The sequence below is a fragment of the Sus scrofa genome, chromosome 6 (assembly GCF_000003025.6).
Source record: "Sus scrofa isolate TJ Tabasco breed Duroc chromosome 6, Sscrofa11.1, whole genome shotgun sequence".
Lineage (NCBI taxonomy): Eukaryota > Metazoa > Chordata > Mammalia > Artiodactyla > Suidae > Sus > Sus scrofa.
In genome coordinates, this window is record NC_010448.4 from 118,466,561 (window position 1) to 118,483,186 (window position 16,626).

Below are 16,626 nucleotides of genomic sequence, written 5' to 3' on the forward strand. Positions count from 1 at the left end.
TTTTGTATTGTAGATCCATTCATTTGTAGCATCTTTTAGATTCCACATCTAAGTGATATTATATGGTATTTGTCTTTCTCTTCATGCTAAGTCAGGCTTCTTCATTTTTCCATCAGAATGCCCATCTGCTGCCTTTTCACCTTTTATGTAAATGTATAGATCTTTCTTCAATCAACCACATAGAATATTGGCTCTTCTAGCAGCTATCAGAAGATTTAATCTTGAATTGACTTGAATAGGAGTGTGTGAAGACATCTTCTCCAAGTTCTCTAGTAAGTCGAATCATATGCCTAGAGCTCATAGTCTTCACATTACATGTCTTCTTCCCTCCTGTCTCTGTATAGACATAAGGTCATTACTAAGTAACCTTTTCACTTTGTGCCCTTGAACACTGTTCAAGTTTACTCTAAGACATGGCACTTTGGGAAAATAAGGAAAGAATGACATTGAAGGACTGCAGTCACATTGTGTTAAATGTTACTTGATGTCTTCAGAATAAGGAGCTGTGCCACACAATTTTCATAGGAATTTGTACCAGATATTTATTTCTTGAGATCAATGTGTAAGCTTTTTTTATTGTACAAGGAAAACTATGTATCAGTTTCTTTTTTGTTGTGACTGCCCAGTTTACTTCCTGTTTCATAATAATACTCACCTATCTCATTGGGGTGTCACCCGTTCTTTCCCTACTGGTGATCTCTGACTCAGTGATACTGCCTCAAACCCACTGTTTCTCATCATCGAGCAGACAGTAGTATTGTTCTTAACATTACTTTGCACTATTCAGAATATTTTTATTTATTTATTTATTTTGTCTTTTTGCCATTTTCTTGGGCTGCTCTCATGGCATATGGAGGTTTCCAGGCTAGGGGTCCAGTTGGAGCTGTAGCCACCAGCCTACACCAGAGCCGCAGCAACGTGGGATCTGAGCCACGTCTGCAACCTACACCACAGCTCACAGCAACGCCGGATCCGTAACGCACTGAGGAAGCCCAGGGATCGAACCCACAACCTCATGGTTCCTAGTCGGATTCACTAACCACTGAGCCACGATGGGAACTCCGAATATTTTTAATAATGAAATTCTCCATTTTGAAAATAGGAAGTAAAATTTCAAACCATCAGGAATGATGAACGAGATGAATGAAGAATAATGGAATAAATGTAAAGAGTAACATTCCTTAAGGGCATTTGAAACCCATTTTTTCCAAAAAGCTTGGTGATAGCCATTTTTTTGGGGGGGGGCAGATATCCTCCACTTTGTCCCAGAGTTTATATTTTATTATTATCAGTCAGGTTACATTGTTTTTTGTGAATTTTCTTTTCAGCAAGTTTTAACTTTCTTGGAGTTTGCATTAGAGAACTCTTAACAGAATAGTTAAGCAATGAGGTTATACTTGATGACAGTTGTTTATGTCATCAGTTTGTCCTATTCAAGCAGCCAAGGCTATTAGCCAAGTACATGAGGAGACTTCTATAGGCTAAATAAGATCTTGCCTATGAGGCTATCTTTATGGGAACAAGAATGAGTCAGACTAACCATCACTCTAGGGCTGATGTTTACCTCGTGGAAGTCTTTGGACATCTTAGAAGACTGAGACTGAGAGATTAAGTAAATGTCAAAGACCAGAACAAATCAGCCTAATTGACAGTCTATACCCAGGTCTTCTGATTATAATCCAGAACTCTTTCTGATATTCCACAGATATCTTGCATAGGTTCTCTGAAACAATATGTTTTTAAAAAAAAAGGAAAAAAAGAATGACCCAGCATTTCCTTATTGTTGAGATGACCATTCAGAGCATGATTTTGGGGTTTTGGGTTTGGTCCTTGTCTTTGGAGCCAGTGGTGTAGATAGTTTGCTTTGAGATATACTCAAAAAAATGGGTAGGTACAAGGAAATGGAGATGGGGAGGACATCATGAGTAATAATGCACCCTCAAAAAAAGAAAAGTTAAGAAAACCATGGTAAATCTGCTCGATAAAATAGTATGTGGTCTTTTATGTGTTTAAGCTTGTACATTTCTTTAATGAGCTAAACCAGATATCTTCATGTAAACTGGTGCTGTTGATTTAACTTCTTTAACTTTTTATTCTCATCTGTTAAATTAGGATAATAATAGGGCCATGTTTTAGGATTGTTGAGAGGATTACATGAGATAATCCATGTGGAGAATTTATGAAGGCGTTCCCATTGTGCCTCAGAGGTAATGAACCTGACTAGTAACCATGAAGACATGGGTTTGATCCCTGACCTTGCTCAGTGGGTTAAGGATCCTGCCTTGCCAGGGCTGTGGTATAGGCTGGCAGCTGTAGCTCCAATTTTACCCCTAGCCTGGGAACTTCTATATGCCTCAAGTGTGGCCCTAAAAAAGAGATAGAGAGAATTTATGACCTCAGCATTTTTCACATAGTAGAATGATATATGTGAAAAGTGTTAATGATTTGGGGAAAATGGCTGGAAATAACAATGAGAACTCAGAGTTGTATAGTTTATCGTTATTATGTGGATTCATTGATAGAAAAAGCCTAGAAGGAAACATCAATAGCAGATTTCTTTTTTTTTTTTGTTTTATTGAAGTATAGTTGATTTACAATGTTGGTTAATTTCTGCTGTAAAGCAGAGTAATTCTGATATGAATATACACATACTTTTCATATTTTTTTCCTTATGGTTGAATGTAGTTCCCTGTGCTATCCAGTAGGACCAGATATCTTTAAATCTTGAGATATAGGAGATTACTTTCTTCTTTATATCTTCTATATTATATACACTTTCTATAAAGTACATAAAATATGCTTAGGAAAATATAAAATTTATAAAACTGCATCTTAACCCACTAAACTTTCTTCTTTTGGAGCTTATCAATTCTTGGATCCTCGAAGGGAACTGGTGTGGATTTATTTGCTTACAAACACTTACTTACTACTGTACATATCACATACACTAAGGAAATAGTGTATTCTAGTCCAAATGCTTTCCAGCCTTATAAGCCAGTTTATTCACTTGTACTGAAAATTTATCAGTAGGGGAATATGATCTTGTTCTTGGAAGTTTTCTCCACTCTCGGGTATTGAGATCTATAAGTCTTGATTCATCGTTGCTTTTTTTTTTTTTTTTTTTTCTCCTGAACCTGTGTCCCTGTGTCAAAGAAAAAGCCTGGAAGAAATATTGATCCTTGAAAGACATAGGGGTGTCTAACTATAGTAAGGGTGGCACCTAAGACCACAAGCATATTCTCTAGCACCTCATCACTACAGAAATCAAAAGAACCAGAGAGAATCTTCTCTACCCATGCTGCGATTAGCTATATTGAGGAGCAGTAAACAAGGAAGGTTGTTGTCATCAATTTTGTCACTTACACTCATCAGTAGATGTTATTCCACTTTGACATTTTCAGTGATGCCTATAAACTAGTCCCTACCAGTGTGCCTTGCTCTTACCTTATAATTATGGAGCACTACATGTATTCATCTAAATGAAGATTTTATACCCATGAGAACTAATCGTGACCGGGAGAGTTCTCAGGGTGTAAATCAATTATAATGAGTCAGCCTTCATGCTATACTCCACTGCTCTTAAAAACAAGGATGCACAGTTGTATGAGATCTTACTCCTCTGCCCACTCCCTCACCTCTTTGATAATGAATTTTCTAATATGATATTGGGTCCAGAGAAGCTCTCCTCTGGATTGTAACCAAAAGCCAGAAGTAGGCTTAGACCTCACCTAGTGACTAGAACAATCCTTTAGTTTGACAGAAGTAGGCTTAGACCTCATCTAGTGACTAGAACAATCCTTTAGTTTGACAGAGGAGGAAACCACAGTCTAGAGAGATAGCTTTGTCCAAGGACCAAGAGTAGCACCCAGTTCTGTTTTGGTACATCTTGGGACCTTTAAAAGTTCATGACAGGAGTTCCGTTGTGGTGCAGTGGTTAAAGAATCTGACTAGGAACCATGAGGTTGTGGGTTCGATCCCTGACCTTGCTTAGTGGGCTAAGGATCCCACGTTGCTGTGAGCTGTGGTGTAGGTCGCAGACGTGGCTCGGATCCTGAGTTGCTGTGGCTCTGGTGTAGGCCGGTGGCTACAGCTCCAATTAGACCCCTAGCCTGGGAACCTCCATATGCTGCAGGAGCAGCCCTAGAAAAGGCAAAAAGACAGAAGAAAAAAAAAAGTTCATGACAGCTGTTCCTTGGCCCTTACAATAATAACTTTCCAGCCTCAACTTCTTTCTTTTACAGAGGTCATCCTGCTTTGGAATATTTGTAGACCATATCATGAAATCATTTCTTATAAAGAAGAACTAGGGATAGAAGGACTCAAAATTGGTCTGTAAAGCATTTTAAATCAATGGTGACTATACAATCACTGCTTTAGGCAAACACAGTACCAGATAATTCTCTACACATAGAGCAGGCAAATGGAAGCATGTCCTTCAGAGGCTGGAGCAGATGGGTCATAATTCTGCAACAAGCATTACAGTCCTGCGTGTTTCTCAGTCATTTTTCCTTATTGCTTTCTGCCTGTGTTGCTTTTAGAAGCTTAGACCAAACCATTCATTGTTTAGGAAGTAGTATCTTTGATGTTTTCAAGGGCTTCGTGCTGCAAATAAATAATTTCCAATAAGTGTTACGTTGGAACATTAAAAACAACTATACAACATTGCAAATCAACTGCACTTTGATAAAATAAATTTTAAAAAATAAAAAATAATGACTTGCTGTTGTGACATAGCATTTTTCACTGTCATAAAATCATTGGTCAACTGAGTGATCCTTGATAATGAAGAGAGTCTATTTTTTTTTTTCATTTCATTTTTCACTCATTCACCATCTAGTTTGGTCGCCAACCATGCGCCACTTGCTGCAGATCTATGGATGCAGTATCTGTCCTCAGGGAGCTCACAGAGTGCAGGGGAAAGCCATATACATAAGGAAGTCATCATGGTTTCATGTGACAGATGCCACAGTGTAAACGCAAGGCACAACAAAAAGGGTAGAAGATTAATAGAGGGAAACATAAATGAGCTGAAATTTGAAAAATGACTCAAAGTGTGACAGGTAGACTTGGGGGAGGGGTGTACAATATAAATGCCAAATAATATTCTGAAAGGAGCAAACTTCAGTTTAAAAGTGTTGGAAGGGCAAGAGAGTATGATATTCTTAGGGAACTGAAGATGATTTAGTATCACTAAAGCAGAAAATGTGTTATAATAAGTGGCGCAGACTAAGACCAGATAGAAATATCATTTAAGGTCTTCAAGACTATTTAAAGAGGTTAAATTTTACTGATACAGTGAGAAACCACAAATTAAGATCAGGCAATGGATTAGTTGATCTGAATGTTAGAAAAACCACTCTTGGCACAGTCCTTAAGAAAAGCTAGAGAACGGAGAACCCCAAGCCAGAAGAACAGCACAAAGGCCAGACACTACAAATCCCAAGCAAGAAACATTAGAGCCTAATGTTCTAAGGACATTGCAGTGAGAATCCCAGTGAGAAGGAAAAGGGAGAATAAATCCAAGTGCTATTTAACAAATGGAATCAATATGATTTAGAAATTGGGCAGGAGACCTGGAGAAAAGTGAGAGATCAAGGATGGTTCTGAGATTCAGGTTCTGGCAACAGGATGGACGGTCATGTCATTCATGATGATAGGGAATGTGGGAAAGACTAATGTGTGGGGAGGGTGAACACAATGGCTTTGCACATTTTGAGTTGGAAACTTTTGTTGGACATTCATGTCAAGATGTCCAGTAGGGCCTCTAGACTTCTCTGGTGCCAGCAGCCCCCAGACCAGAGTCCTGGGGCCATGGGCTCAGCCCACTACCATGGGCTCTGGATCAAACCAGCAGTTTGCATTTGGCTGCACCAAGGCGCCAGAAGAGGTGCTGGAGGATGTGGCCCTGGCAGCCAAGGAGTCATTCGTGTCCATGGTTGCACTCAAATCCTGGTGGATGTCTTTCTGCACCAGAGCAAGCTGCACATGGGAGGCTTCTGGAGCCTGAAGGAGGGTGAGGCTGTGGAGTTCACCTTTAAGAAGTCTGCTAAGGGCCTGGAATCTGAGTCACCAACCCTGGTGGGGTGTTCTGTATCAGAAGTGAGAGGTGGCCCAAAGGGAAGAACATGCAGAAACACAGATCCAGGGAAGACAGGTGCTACAATTGAGGAGATCTAGACCATCATGCCCAGGAATGCAAACTGTGTGCAAATGACATATATTGTGTATTTTAACTTTTTTTGTCATGTAAATATTCTGGTTTTATATTTTTGTGTATTTTAACCTAAGGCCCTCATTCCTGCACTGTGTTCTCAGGTAACATGAGCAATCTCAGGGGTAAGTCGGCAGCAGCTCCAGGTCTACACAGCAGGAATACTGTTTGTTGCTGTATCACCAGAGAGAACAACTATTTGGAGTGTATAGCCTGTTGAACTACCTCATTTTTGCCAATTAGAGCTGGCTTTTCTGCCATAGTATCAAGAGGGGAAACCAAGATTAGGTGAAGCTCATCTGTATGTGTGATAACAGATTCCTGTTCCAGACCTCTAATCCCAGGGCACAGTACTTGCCTTAACTACCAGATCCATCCTTCACTGGATTGGGCTAGGCCTAAACACACAACGGAGTGTATGCATTTGTAAAAAATGCGAGTTGATAAGGACAGGTTTTAAGAATGCTGCCTCTGTATCCACCTTGAGCTGATGAACCAAGGACAAAATCCTTAACTTTTAACAATTCTGGGCTTTTTCTCCTTGACTTCTAGAGAGACCATCAGCGATGGTCTCTTTGTGGTTCCCAGAGCCAGTGTCCTGCCCTGTTGCAGCAGTGATAAGTGTCATAGTAGCTAAAGGAGAAGGGGGGGGGGGTCCTTTACATGCTGTGAGATCAGTGCAAACCTACCTCACTATGTTGATGGAGCAAATGCAATAGAACTCATTGGGTGCTGTGTGTCTTATCCTGGGTTCTTGTCTCCCCCAGTTGCTGCCCCCCTCTAGTTATTGCATTTGTCTGGGTTTTGTAAGACTTCACAAGTACCTGATTTGGTAATTGCTAGGTGGCCTAGTTTGTGTAAATATAATATGTTGGTCTTCTCCATGTTCTTTTGGGGTTTTATTGTTTACAAACTTCTTTTTGTTATGAGTAAAATAGCCAAAGCATCTTTGACAGAAGGTTCTGTGCCAGGAAAAAAGATCTGAAACATAAGCTTGGGGACCCCTCTTCTTGAAGTGGGGGTCTTGAACCACACTTTCATTTGTGTTCCTCTACCCCATTTCCTATTTTAAACAACAACTTCTATCCTAAAAACTAGATTCCTATCCCCCCAGTTGCCGTACACCTATCCACTAATTTGTGGGGTGTCTGCAATTCTTAAAGGATTTGTGCAAAAATCCTAAGAAGAAGCTGAGACCGCTCCATCCCTTGTTCCCAGTCTCCTGAGTCAAGACCATTCCTTGATGTGATTCATGCCAAACAGACTGCTATTTTTGGATAAATTAAAACCTATTTCAATCTTTAATCCTAGGGTAGAGAGAAGCAATGAAGGGCCCTTCCACGTAGAAAGTGGGGTTGGGATACCAAGAAAGGAAAGACGAATGTATATCCAAGTCACTCAGGAACTTTTATGCAGGTGCAAGAAACTTATGTCAAAGTGGCCACAAGATTGTTTAATAGGAGATGGACGAATGTAACTCCATGTTTACTGCTAGAAACCAAAGCCTTGTGTGAAATCTTGAGTTTATGGAAGGAGGGAAGGAAAGCATGTACCCGTCTGTTCTTTGCCTCTTCCCTTCCCTTCATTCCTGAACTGCAGGAGACTGAGCCTTCCTGGGCTTTGGTGACCCTATCTGGGGAGTGTTTATTTGATGGTTGATTTTGCTGTGCCAGGTACTTCCTTTCCTATTTTACCATCATTTTGTAATACATATGCTGACTCTTTTCCCTTCCCCTTCTTTTCCTGGAAAAATACAATGAATAAAGACGTACTGGTACTGGAAGAAAAAAAAAAAAAGATGTCCAATAAGCAGTTGAATAAATGGGGCAAAATGGGTAGAGACACTGATTTAAAAGTCATTGTATATACTGGTTTAAAGCTATGAAAAGTGTGAGCTATCCCAAGGAGATATAAACTAAAAGGAAAAGAAAGCTGAGGAAGAACCCAGTGAACACTAGTGATTTGAGTTGAGGAAAAGAAAGAGCATCTTCAAGAGAGTTTGGGAAGAATTAGCCAGAGTAATGTCCCCAGCAAGGTGGCCTTGGTCCCCCCCAACAAAGAACAACAATTAGCTCTCCATGAGCAAAAGCAACTCTGGGAGAACTCTCAGGTCCACTTAAGGAAACTTGAGCAACACAGTGGAACAAAACACCTGAGAACCTCACAGAAAGGGAAGGGAGACAGCTGGTTTCATTTGCATCATCCCATCTCCAAACCCACTTTGCTCCACCCCAAGAAAGGAAAAGTGGGTAAAAAGACCAGCTTTCAGTTGTTGTTGTTGTTGTTTTTGGGGGGTGTGGGGGGCTGGCCAAAAGGGAATGCCAATTGAAGGACATTTAAAAATATATATCACTTTTAAATAGCACAGACTTGAAATATTTTAATTGTTTTTATGAAAAAAGTTCATGGAAATGGATAATTTGCAGACTCTGGGAAGAAAGGGGGAATTGATAAATTTGAAGAACAGACTGAACAGAAGAATCCATAGAATAGGCATTTGTGTACAATGCAGCACATTTATTACGAACCAAGACGCTCACTGCTGTTGTGTTTGGCCTATAATTTTTTAAATTTGATTAAAAGAAAAACCTGGAGTTCCCATTGTGGCTCAGCAGAAATGAATCTGACTAGCATCCATGAGGACGCAGGTTCAATCCCTGGCCTCACTCAATGGGTTAAGGATCGGCATTGCTGTGAGCTGTGGTGTAGGTCGCAGACACAGCTCGGATCTGGTGTTGCTGTGGCTGTGGTGTAGGCTGGCAGCTGCAGCTCCAATTGGACCCCTAGCCTGGGAACCTCCATATGCCACGGGTGCAGCCTTAAAAAGACAGAAGAGAAAAAAGAAAAACCTATTTGAAGTCACTGAATTGCTTTGGGGGCTCTTTCATGAAAACGCTATTTTTAAAAAACTTCAACTATTTGTTGCAAATTTCAGATGCTGTTTTTTTCTTGATCAAGGGAAGTTAAGTAGATATAATGATAGCCTTTGGTCCAGAAAAAATTTCCTGTTCTCACTTCTACAAATGATCACATAGTGTCAGAAACAAGATTTCTTAAAGATCTTATGTATTATGACAATATATATTCAGCAGAAAACATTTTTAGAAAGAACCAAATAATGTGGGAACTGACAGTGCATTCTTAATAGAAAAAAAAATCAGAATGGGCCTCCAGATGTTGCAACTCACTCATGTTATCAACGAGTGTGTGTACTATCGAAAGAACAACTTGAGGAGCACCCACTGTGGCTCGGGTTAAGAATCTGACAGCAGCAGCTCAGATTGCTGCAGAGGTCCAGGTTTCTTCCCTGGCAAGCACAGTGGGTTAAAGGATCTAGCATTGTAGCAGCTGTGGTATAGGTTGAATCTGTGGCTCGGATTCAATCCCTGGCCCAGGAATTTCCATATGCTGCAAGTGAGGCCATTAAAAACCAAGAGTAACAACAACGACTTGAATCATTATCAGTAAGCCACGCTGGTTGAATCCGAAATGTCAGTTTTGATATACATGATAGAAGTAACTTGGAGTCTCTAGAAATGTGAAATATTTTTCTTCTTAAAAAATACCATGGGAGGAGTTCCCGTCCTGGTGCAGCGGAAACGAATCCTATTAGGAACCATGAGGTTGCGAGTTCGATCCCTGGCCTTGCTCAGTAGGTTAAGGATCCACCACTGCCATGGTCTATGGTGTAGGTTGCAGGTGCGGCTCGGATCCACTGTGACTGTGGCATAGGCCAGCAGATATAGCTCATATTCGACCTCTAGCCTGGGAACCTCCATGTGCCGAGGGTGTGACCCTAAAAAGGAAAAAATATATATACCATGGGATAAAAAATGTGGCTGTATGTTCAGGCTTCATGACAGGACCACCGCAGGATGGATCTCTGCAGGGCATCTTACATACGAAATCCACTGGATCCACAGAACATGACAGCCCTGCCAGTATGAGACCAAGGGTGAAAAGATGTAGCCTTCACCAAAATAGGGAATAACAATCTAATTCAGGAAACATTCTGAGCTTCGAATAAGATTAAGGAGACAGACTTTGCAGGGCTTTCATGTTACTTCTGCAGGAGCTGCAATAAACCTTGGAAACATATCAAAGGGAACTCCATTCATACCGTATATTCCTTAGAATCGGATTTTTAGAGAATGTTCTGGCAGTTGGAAGCAACTTTTCTAAAAAAAAAAAAATGTATATTACAACAATTTTTCTTTTCTTGTTTGCACAAAAGCCTTTAATTTGTCTTTCTGGATCTTCTGTTCCTTCATTCAGTTTTCACTAATTAGTCATAGGATCTCCAAGGCATTATATTAGACCATTCTAATCCAGAAGCAGTAACTACTGTTAATACAGGTAGGAAAACATAAAGGACTAAGGCAAGGGGTTTCTATCCTTCAGTCATTTATTCAAGAAATGCTTTTGAGCTCTTGTTATGTGGCAAGAACTGTGCTGTATTCTGGCCATCAGCCAGACGAAGAGACCAAGAGTAAGCTCATGGTTGAGGGTCTTAAGCACATGCTCAGAGAAGGCAATATGTGTGGAAGACATGCAGTCACATCAGTGAGTGAGGGATCAGTGTTGTTTTCTGAAAGTTGCATTTTTAAAGCCATAATTCTTGCAAATGTGTTGAAAATTGTCCTCAGAAGCTATTTTAACTTTACACAGACACAGCGCTTTTATAACAGGAAAGTGCTCATATTTTCAGCTCAAGTTCTCAAGTGGGGACAACATGGCAAACGCTTTTGCTAAGCTTAAGAGATGGATTTAAACTGAATTTTAATTAGAATTGCTCAAAGGAATGGTGAAAAGTTTTCTCATGATTGTCCAAGTCCATCAAAGGTTTTGCCTCCCTCTAAAGAAAGACAGTGTCATCCTTAAAATAGAGGAGAAAAAAGAGAAACTAATGTTATTGGTTGATGATATCATGAGGTTTCATTAAATGCTACAATAAAGTGAATTTTGATTTTACTTTTGGCAGTTATACTAACTCATAAAGAGAGTAAAGTCAAGAGATTAACACCGACGTACAATCTAATACTGGGAAAAGCATAACACACTACTGTATGAACATTTTTAGAACAAGCACCTACTGACCATGTTCAGTATCTTCTTCTGCATTTTTTATATAGCAAATGTCTCTTCAATACTGATGGTCTGACAACACAGCTGATTAAATTATATTTAAATTTAGATGTCAACATTGTTTTTGAATGAATCAATTAAGAAAGCCTGGGAACTATGTCTAGTCACTTATGATGGAGTATGATAATGTAAGAAAAAAGAATGTATACGCGTATGTGTAACTGGGTCACCCTGCTATACAGTAGAAAAAAAAATGTATTGGGGAAATAACAATTGATTACAATTTAAAAATAAAAAAATTAAGAAAGCATCAAACTGTTATTCTCACATGCCAAATGTCAACATAATTTCTTCAAGTATAATCATTTTTAACTGTGGAAATATTCCTTCCTCAAAAAGAGGGCTATGGGGAATGCTGCCATGTTGAACAAAGTTGCAACTTAATAGAAACTTAATTAGCAACTATTGTTCAATGCTTTTTATAAACAGTGTTATCTTAGGTACTTTGAGAGATAGAAAGATGAATTAGATGGGACAGCAACTCATCTAATATACAGAGCTCACAATATACAGTGGAAAACAGCTGTGACAAGTGTTTTAATAGCCGAATAAACAACATCCAAGCTGAAATTACTGCAGGGAGCAGAGAAATTAATTCCAGTTGGGGAAACCTTTTTAATTAGATACACCATGTGGAGCATTCAATGCAACAGGGGACAATAATACAAACATAGGACACGGCCTTTTCCTTCAAGGAACTTACTGTCTTCTTGGTGATAAGAATTATACATAAAATAGAGGATTCTATAAATAGAAAAAAGTATTATAAAATGTGCAATTACAGAAGAACGAAAAATCTCTAATAAAAAAATAAAGGCTTTGAAAGTTCAGTAGAGGGAGAAATTGGTATCGACTGGAGAGAGTAAATGATACCTTGGAGAAGATGAACCATGATCTAGGCTAGAAAGTGCTGGAAATATTTGCAGAAGCAGCAGAAGGCAAAAACTGAAGTCATGAAAACAATGAACATAGGGCTGATTCCACCTTGTTCTGTGACCTTCAGAGGCTGGCCTGGCTGAGGAGTGTTGGAAGGATAGAATGACTGCATAAGAAGCCTAGGATGGAGGTTTTCCATGAAAGCCAAGATTAGGAATCCAGATTCGATTGTATAGGAACAGGAAATTCCTGTAGTTTTTCTAGCAGTCCAGTGACATAAGGAAAGCAGCTAGAAAGGCATAGTAGGAAGATGAGTCTGGCAGTTACTGCTTTTCTGAATTATCGTTTTCTCTCAAGTTCCTCCAAACAGTTTGGAATCTGTAAAGCGTTAGACAGATGGACGATGTTATTATTACCTTAGACGCATACGGAGATCTAATGAGTGTGTCTACAGCCCTAACACTCATAGAAAGTGTTCTGTAGAACTTTGCAAGACTTAGAAGAAATCATTTGCTCAGCCTGCTCTACCAAAAAGGAGTGGATGAAAAGCAGATATAATGGATTAGCATTTGTTAAAACAATGTGAGAGAAACAGAAGTGGAAATGTTACATGAACAGAAAGATTTATGTCCAAAAGCATCTGTCTCAGATATTTTAGGAACCTGCAAAATGTGCCCTGTAGTTGAAAAAAAGAAAAAGAAAGAAAGAAAACTTCGTTTTGTCAAGTTTTTAAAAAGGGAGAAATATCTTTGGGAATTACAAACTGGTCCTCTCGACTTTAATGCCTAAGAAGAGACAGTCTTAACAGGTTGCCAGCAACCAGCAGAGCATTTACTGTGGGCAGTCATTGACAAGACCTTATGAAGGTAGATCAATTCAATTTCCGCCTAAGAGAGAGAAATAGATCTTAGTGATAAGGAGGTTATAATGTGGCTGAATTTTTGTTAAGTCTTTGGTGTCTGCTCTACTTGACATCCTTTTTAATAAGCTGCCTGGATACAGTCTGTGGGTCTTGCACGTGGGCACAGCTAATGGGTTTCTATTCATACATTAATTATTAATTAAGGATATCTCACCATTAATATGGAACCATCTTTCTGTAGCTGATAAACTCAGTGGTCAAAGGTCTGTGCTAATGGTGTCAAAGTAATGGAATTGCCCCCAAAGTGGACTCACTTTGTCCTGGAGCGACTTCCTCAGGTGGCTCACTCCTTTCCACTGAATCACAGTGCATGTTGTTGTCACTCAAGGAACCAGACAAGAATATGGAACAAAATGAATCCATCATCATGACTAGAAGAAAAAGTGCCCTTAAATCCTACCTACTTAGGCAAGAGTCCATGATGGAAAATAATATTTTAAAAGATGTATATACACACACACATATATACAGACATATATACACATATATATCTGAGTCAGTTTGCTGTACAGCAGAAATTGGCACAACATTGTAAACCAGCTGTACTTAAAAAAAAAAATAATAAAGCCTCTAAGCACAGATGGGTCTGTCAGTCAAAAAACCAATTGGTTCATTCAAAATACCTACTGTATCAAGAAAGCTTATGGTTTAACTGACTGGAACTTTTTTTTTTACTCTATTAGTCCCAACAAACAAACTCACCCTTGAGACCAACAGTGTGTGTGAGAATATGTGACACTGGGGATCCACACCAAGTAGGACCTGGGCAAATTGTGTTTCCTTTCTCTTATCCTATTATTGAAATCTGCACTACTCTCTTTGACCCAGGAGAGCTCATTCTCTGCAGCTCCCACAGCTTCTCCAGCCACTCCTTCCAGGCCCCTATTGGTTTCTAATACATTTTATGCCCTATCGCTTCCTCCCCACTAATGCCCACATACCCATTCAAGACAATAAATTTAAGTCTATAGATGCCAGTGAGGCCTTCGAGGTCATAGAGAGACATGACCTCTTCAGTATTCAGGAAGGAAATGGCTCTCAGGCTCATCTGTATAATCTCCTGTCCCGTGTTCTTTGCCCTTTGTGTCACTGGGGCGTGGTGCCCCACCTTGACTTCCTGTGTCTGGGAAGGAAAAACACCATACTTGACCTGTGCCAGTGCAGCTGTGCTTACTGAAAACTCCACCCACGGCCCAGCCTCTCTTTTGCATGTGTGCTCAGCCTGGGGCAAAATATGAAAGATTTTCTTTAAAATTTTTCATTCTGTTCCTTTATTATTAATGACTTTCGAATGCTGCTAGGATTCCTTCTAACATTAGCTCCTTTTGGGAGTTTCTTGGTACATTGTCTGTTGGGCTATGTTCCTGTTTCTAAAAATATGAATTCTAATCTTTAAGAATAGTCAAGTTTTCTATAAGTGTTAATAGCTACTAGACACTCTTTTGGTCATTTCTCTAATTTTAATAAAGGGCGTATAAAATTCTTCTTCTGCATTCCTTTTCTGCTAATCATCATCTATAAATCATTTTGCTTTTAATAAAACAGTAAGTTAAAAGATATAAAAGAGCTCTGTGGCAAATAAATTCTACTGAGATGCTTATAAGTGTTCGAGTAAAGGATTCACAAGTTCATATGACATGTAATTTATTTTGATTCTCTTGTGCCATAAGGATCTTTAGACATGACACACAACTTTATCAAGAAAGCTAACCATCAGATTAGTGGTCCATTTATAGAGAAAGACTCATTTCTCTTAGCCTCTACTTACGCAATGTTCAAATTATACTATGTTCTTTGAGGTTGTTTTTTTTTTTTTATTGATCCAGATAATTCTTGCTTGATGCCTTTTCAATTAATGTTAGAGAATTTTTAGTAACTTTCCGACATTTTAAAATTGCATATACCCTGGATAACAATTTTATTTGTTGTAATTTGAAAGCTTCAAATTTCCTAAAGATACATCAAATGCAGAAAGACAGCTGTGTGAAATATTAATGGCTACCTTAATTTCAGCCAAGCTCTATACTTTTCCTTTCTCTCATACTTGAACCTGTTTGTCACACTTAGTAAGCTTATATATCTAAACCGGTTGAGACATTTTATACTTACTGTATTCATAGTCTATCAATGATTTAAAATGTAAAATATTCACAATATGATGTTTCCTCCTGTTAATGTTAATAATTTATCTGGTAATTTTCTTCTTAGTAACATAATCTCATGTTTTATTACTAATCAAGTGTTTTATTAAATTATGAAATGGCAATATATAAAATATTTTAACGATAAAGAGTTCTCACTTGTTTTGACACAAACTTTTTCAGTTTCTTAATAAAGAACAATTCAGTCATTACATCTCAATTTCAGTTTCAGCTACAAATACCAAAATCTTACCATTTTATTTATGTTAAGAAATAACAGATTATTCTCATCTCAAACAATTTTCGGAGGCATATCAGGTTAAACAGGAGCAACAGAGATTTTGATGAGAATAATGTGATTTCAAGATTGGACACTAAGCTGGGGCTTTTACTGTCTGGGAGATGAGCTACCAGGTGCCAATTTATGCTCCTAATCTGAGCTGTGTACCAAAGCCTGCCAGGTGCGAACTTGGTCATCACCCAATAGGGACAGTGCCTGGAGGAGCTCGCAGGCGTGATTTCCTATTACATCAGTGCAGCAAGGCAATTGGGCTATTGTCGCATTTAGTCTGCTACACTCCTAGTGGGAGCTTTACAGTTGTGTTTATTTTTATATTTAAACATCTGATGAATTTTAGTTTGAAATCCATCCACTCTGACCCGTGCATTACCTTGTTTTTTAATCACAATTAAACGGATCTATTCATTCCACATTTTATAGAATTGAAGGGGTTTTTGGGGGGTTTTGTTGTGTTTTTTGTTGTTTTGTTTTGTTTGCTTACTACTTTGCATGACCATCATTAACTTTATTTAACCAACATCCTCTTGTATGTCTCATAACATTTTCAATTGAATATGCTTTTAATTAAAGAAAATAGAATTTATGTCAACTTCACAATAAGAATTTATATATCTCTTGGCCTCAGAAGCAGATAACTTGGCATTATGCTTTTCCTTTCTGCACAGACATAAATGGCTTGTACATTTGAGGCATTTTGTGTCAGCTTCTCTTTACCAGTCCCTGAAGCTTTGGTCCCCATTGTTACGATGATTTAAAGGGTGGATCATTTAGAAAGCAAGCCAAGTGGTCCCTATTGCATCTTGGCTCTTTGTTGCTTGGTAGCTGCAAACTATGTTGTTATGCTTTGTTGTAGATTTCTACATAACTCTAGGCACGATGCCTTATTTCACAGTTCCCTAGTGTTATTTTGGAAAAGTCCTCTACAAAAAATGCCAGAACTCAGCTTGAACTCTTGTCCCCTGTCAGGGAGAATCTTTCTATCAGCAGGATTTCTCAGCTGTTTAAAAAATCACTCAGCGCTTTACTAGTA

General features: G+C 38.8%; 1 protein-coding gene across 30 annotated transcripts in view; it reads left to right on the top strand.

The window, feature by feature from the left end:
* DTNA (dystrobrevin alpha) overlaps nt 1-16,626 on the top strand; it is a 420,448-nt gene that overhangs the window by 133,492 nt on the left and 270,330 nt on the right. For 5 of the 30 annotated variants that reach the window (XM_021096229.1, XM_021096238.1, XM_021096249.1 and 2 more), the window contains exon 2: nt 117-272. The exons of the other annotated variants lie outside the window; for them this stretch is intronic. The gene's annotated coding sequence lies outside the window, so the exon portion shown is untranslated. The remainder of the gene's footprint in view (nt 1-116; nt 273-16,626) is intronic. 30 annotated transcript variants of the gene reach the window in all.